Raw genomic sequence first — 5,359 nt, 5'->3', positions numbered from 1 at the left:
GAGACAGATTCTCACTATATAGTTGAGTCTGACCTGGAACTCACTATGTAGCCCAGGCTAGTCTCAAACTCACAGCGATCCTCCTGCCTCAGCCTCCCAAGTGCTGGGGTTACAGGCGTACACCACCACGTCTGGCTCCTAATTTAAAATAAAGTGAATTTCAAGACAAAATTAATCAGAAGAGAAAAATGTCACTACCTACTAGTTACAGGAACAATCCAAAAGGAAGAGGTAACAATTATATTGTTAAAATTTTAGACATTGAAGACAGAGTTTTTAAAAACTATCTATCTACAAAGAAAAGCCCATGCATGATCTGAAGGATTCACTGCTGAATTCTACAAGAAATTTATTGATCTCATGCCACTACTCAAACTTTAATGAAATTGAAAGAAAAGTAGTAATCCCAAACTCATTCGTGGAAACAAGCATTATCCTGATACTAAAACTAGAGAAGGATCCAACTAAAAGAACTACAGGCCAATCTTCTGAATGAGCATAGATGAAAAAATCTTCAATAAGTTACTCACAGAATGGAGCAAATTATTCGGAAGATGACCTAATATTCATCCCAGGGATGTAAGGGTGGTTCAACAAATGCAAATCAATAACTGTAATATACCATATTAACAGAACCGAGGACAAAAACCACACAATCATCTCAATATACTCAGAAACAGTATTTGACAACTCCAACACATTAATGATAAAAAACTATAGAAAATTAGAATAGAAGGTTTTTATCTCAGTCTGATAAAAGCCATCTATGACAAAACAACAACCATCGTCACAGTAAATGGACATAGTGGAAAGCATTCGCCCTAAAATCAGAAATATGGCCCTGAATTTAGCTCGGTGGTGCCACTGCCTGCCTCACAAGCGCAAGGACCCAAGTTTGATCCCTGGTACAAAAATAATATAATAATAATAATAATAATAATAATAATAATATCAGGATTAAAACAAGGATGTCCACTATCACCACTCCTATTTGATATGGTTCTGCAAACATTAGTCAGAGCAATTAGACTAGAGAAAGAAAACAGTATGAATAGAAAAGGAAGTTAAATTATCATTTTTTGCAGTTCACATGATACTCTATGTAGAAGATTACAAAACTCCATCAAAAGACTTCTAGATCTAAAACCAAATTAGGTAGTTTAGCAGGATACAAAGTCAACACTCAAAAATCATTAGTATTCCTGTACACAATAACAAACTCACTGAAAGAGAAATTAGGGTAACCATACCTATCACAATAGCATCCCAAACAAAGGAAATCCTTAGGAATCAATGTAATGAAGGAAGTAAAAGGACTTTCCATTGAAAACTATAGTACTCTGAAAGAGTAGATCAAAGAGGATATCAGAAAATGGAAAGATATCCCTTGTTCTTGGGAAGAACCAATATAGTGAAAACAGCCATATTTTCAAAACTGTTATACAGATTTACTGTAATCTTGATCAAAATATCAATAGCATACCTCACAAAATTCAAGAAAATGGTTCTAAATTGCATTTGGAACCAGAACAGACCTATAATAGCAGAAGCAATTCTGAGCAACAAAGTCAAGGCAGGAGACATCAGAATCCCCAGCTTGAAATTATACTACCAAGCTACCATGACAAAAGTTGCATGGTACTGGCCAAAAAACAGACCCAAGCAAAAAGGGAACAAAATAGAGGATACAGAAACGACTCCAAACACCCTTAGCCACTTTATCTTTGACAAAGGAGGAAAACACCTTCAGTGGAAAAAGAGCCTCTTTAATAAAAGGTGCTGGAAAAACTGGCTTTCCACATACTGAAGATTGAACTTACATTCATATTTCTCACCATGCACTAAACTAAAATTGAAATGGATCAAAGATCTAAATACTAAAATAGAAACACTAAATATGCTAGAAGATAGAATAGGTAGAACTCTTGAAGACAGAGTGAAGAGACAACCCACCGTGTGGGAAAAAATTTTGGCAGCTGTTCCTCAGACAAAGGACTAATATATAAAGAACACCATTCAACTCCCCAAATTTAAGGACCCAATCCAAAAATGGGCATCTGAAATGAGTAGACACTTCTAGAATGAAGCAGTAGAAATGGCAAATAAATATATGAAAACATGTTCATCATTGCTGGTCATTCAAGACGTGCAAATTAAAACAATACTGAGATTTCTTCTCCAGAAAGAATGACTATTATCAAGAAATCAACCAATAAGAAATGGTGGAGCTGTGGGAAAAAGGAACTCTTCTCCACTGTTGGTGGGAGTGTAGACTGGTGCAACCACTGTGGAAATCAGTGTCGATATTCCTCAAAAAGCTAAAACTGGAGGTTCCATTTGACCATTCTTGATATCTTCCTGAAAGAATTAAAAGCACATACCACAGCGATGTATACACACCCTTGTTTATAGTGGCACAGTTTGTAATAGCTAAATCTTGGAAACAACCCAACTACCCATCAGCAGGCGATTAAAGAAGATGTGTAGTTTTTTAAATATACATAATGGAATACCACTCTCCCATAAAGGATAAACTAGAGCCATTTCTCGGTAAATGGATGCACTTTGAGACCACACTGTTGTTTTTTTTTTTTTTTTCTGTTAAGTTTATTGGCACATTTTAGGTATACAATACAGTTACATTTGTCATTAGGATCTTGTACCTTTACATGATGTATCTTGGTTCTTATTTTTTCCCCATTCCCCTGCCCTGCCTTTACCTCCTCCACCCTTCCTTATTTACAGACTTTATTTCCATGTTTTTTCATTTCTCATACTTTTTCTTTTTACTTCTTTCCTTCCCTCTACCCCTCCCACTTTCCCTACTCCTTTAGACATTTTCTTCCTATTTCACAATATCAATTATACATTTTTATCCTCATTTACACTTTTAGTTTTTCATACCAGTAAAACTATTTGGAATATACTCAAGTGTGTCCTATTTATTTCACTTAAGAGTATGGCCTCAATGTGCTTGCATTTAGCTATAAATGTCTCTAACTTCTCATTTTTTTTATGGCTAAGTAGTCCATTTTGTTAAAAAAAAAAAAAAAAGACACATTTTCTTTATCCAGTCTCCAGTTGATGAGCAGTTGGGCTGTTTCCAAGTTTTAGCTGTTACAAACTGTGCCACTATAACATGGGTGTGCATATATCACTGTGGTATAATTCTTTTGATTTGTTTTTTTTGAGAAGATACCCAGCAGTGTAATAACTGGGTTAAATGGGACTTATAGTCCTATTTTTTGAAGTGTCTCTGTATTGATTTCCACAGTGAGAGCACACTCTTAAGTGCAATAAATTGAACACACGTTTAAATACTGGATTGTTTCTCTTGTGTGAAAAGGTGAATAAGGTATAAAATGTAGAACAGATATTGGGAAACAGGAAAAATATATTCAAAGGGAATGAGAACAAAAGGGGGAGGGGGAAGGGAAGGTGTTATGATTTGTATTTAGATGTTCCTCCAAAGCCTAATGCTTTTTCAGAGGTGCCTCAATATAAAAGAGATCAATTCAGGGTGGGGCTAGACCTAAGGGCACTAGGATTAAGGATGTGAATCCTCCTCATCCAAAGTCTGAATAAGATAAAAGGGGGCAGAAAGATGCTGTTAAGATCTCTTGTTGCTTTTGCTGTCTCCCACCACCATGAACTTTTCCCCCATGCCATGTGCCACTCTGCCTTGGATCCATACAATTATGGGCTGAAATCTCTACAAATTGTAAGCTAAATAAACCCTTTCCCCTTTTACTTTGGGTGTTGGGTATTTTTTTCTCCATAGTGAGAGAAAAGTAAGTAATCCAGAATGCAATAGGAAAAAAAATAGAAGTAAAAATAGACACAAAGCTTTTATAAATAAGTGAGGGAAGGTTTAATGGGAGAGGAAGTGAATGGGCAGAAAAGAATCAAGATATATATATATTCTCTATGATGCATGTAATTCTCTATGATACATGTAATCATTATGTATTTCAAAAGTGTACCAAGAAAATTAATTAATAAAAAAAGAAAATAGAGGCCAGGGATTTAGCTCAGTGGAGCTGTGCCTTCCTCGCAAGCACAAGGTCCTGAGTTCAATCCCCAGAACAAAAAAAAAAAAGGAATGGACATAGTTGAAAGGATCAAATGAAAGAAATCTAACATAGGTATTGCAATTGTAACCAAAAAAACAGAAATAAAATAAAAATTTTAAAACAGCGTTAAAGGACAATGCAAAAAAAGTTCAAGAAAAAAATGGTTACAATATAATAAAAAATGCTGTGTCCTAAGAAAAGCTGACAAAGGATGAATCTGCACTGACCTGTGGCCCATAAATACAGTGAACTTCAAAATAAAGTATCTTTTGGCCCAACAGGAGAAAAGAACAAATTAACTACATGGTAAAACAAAATGGCCTCGTGTTTCTTCATGGTGATATTTAACAACAGTGATCCTTGTAGTAATGTCTGGGCATAAAGCAATAGTAACAGTCAAAATGGGTATAAAAAGAAGTTCGAAGAAACTTCAAGAACTGGGTAACAATTTTTCATAAGCTCTTCTTACAGAAACTTCTACAAATTAAATTTCAGTTTTTTTAAAAATGATGTGCAAATTTGATGGCTTATTGACATTACCCGAGTCAAAGAACAGACAAGGATCAACCAAACAAGAGAGCTATAGGTCAATCTCTTTAATGAGTATAGATGCAGAAATTCTCAAAAACATACTGCAAAAGGAATGCAATGAATAATCAAAAAGATCATACATCATGACCAAGTAGGCTTCATTCCTGGGATGCAAGGATGATTCAATTTATGCAAATGAATACATATGGTACATCACATAAGCAGAAGAAAGGACAAATATCACATGATCTCCATAAATGCAGAAATGCCCAGTGTGATGGCACAGGCTTGTAATCATAACTGAGGCAGGAGGATTACCAGAAGTTCAAGGCCAGTCTGGGTTACCTAATGAGTTATCAACCTGAATTACATAGTAGGACTCTCTCAAAACAACAACAAAACAAAAACAAAGCAACTAACCAACAAACAAACCAGAGTTCACACACAGAAAAAGCCTTTGACAAAATTAAACATCTTTCCTGCTAGAAACATTGAAGAAAATCGGTAAAGAAGGATCTTATCACAATGTAGTAAGACCTCTTTATGACAAAGCTATTGTCAACATAATATTAAATGGGGAAAAGATGAAAGCTTTCCTTCTAAAATCAGGAACATACTAATGATGTCCACTATCCCCATTCCTGTGTAACATAGTACTCAAAACATTAGCAAGAGCCATTAGGCAGCAATAAAAAGAAGTAAAAGGGATATATATATATATATATATACATATATACATATATATATGTATATAT

This window comes from Fukomys damarensis, unplaced genomic scaffold, assembly GCF_012274545.1.
Source record: "Fukomys damarensis isolate Sample0158 unplaced genomic scaffold, DMR_v1.0_HiC HiC_scaffold_1, whole genome shotgun sequence".
NCBI lineage: Eukaryota > Metazoa > Chordata > Mammalia > Rodentia > Bathyergidae > Fukomys > Fukomys damarensis.
Note: the sequence above shows the minus strand (reverse complement) of the source record.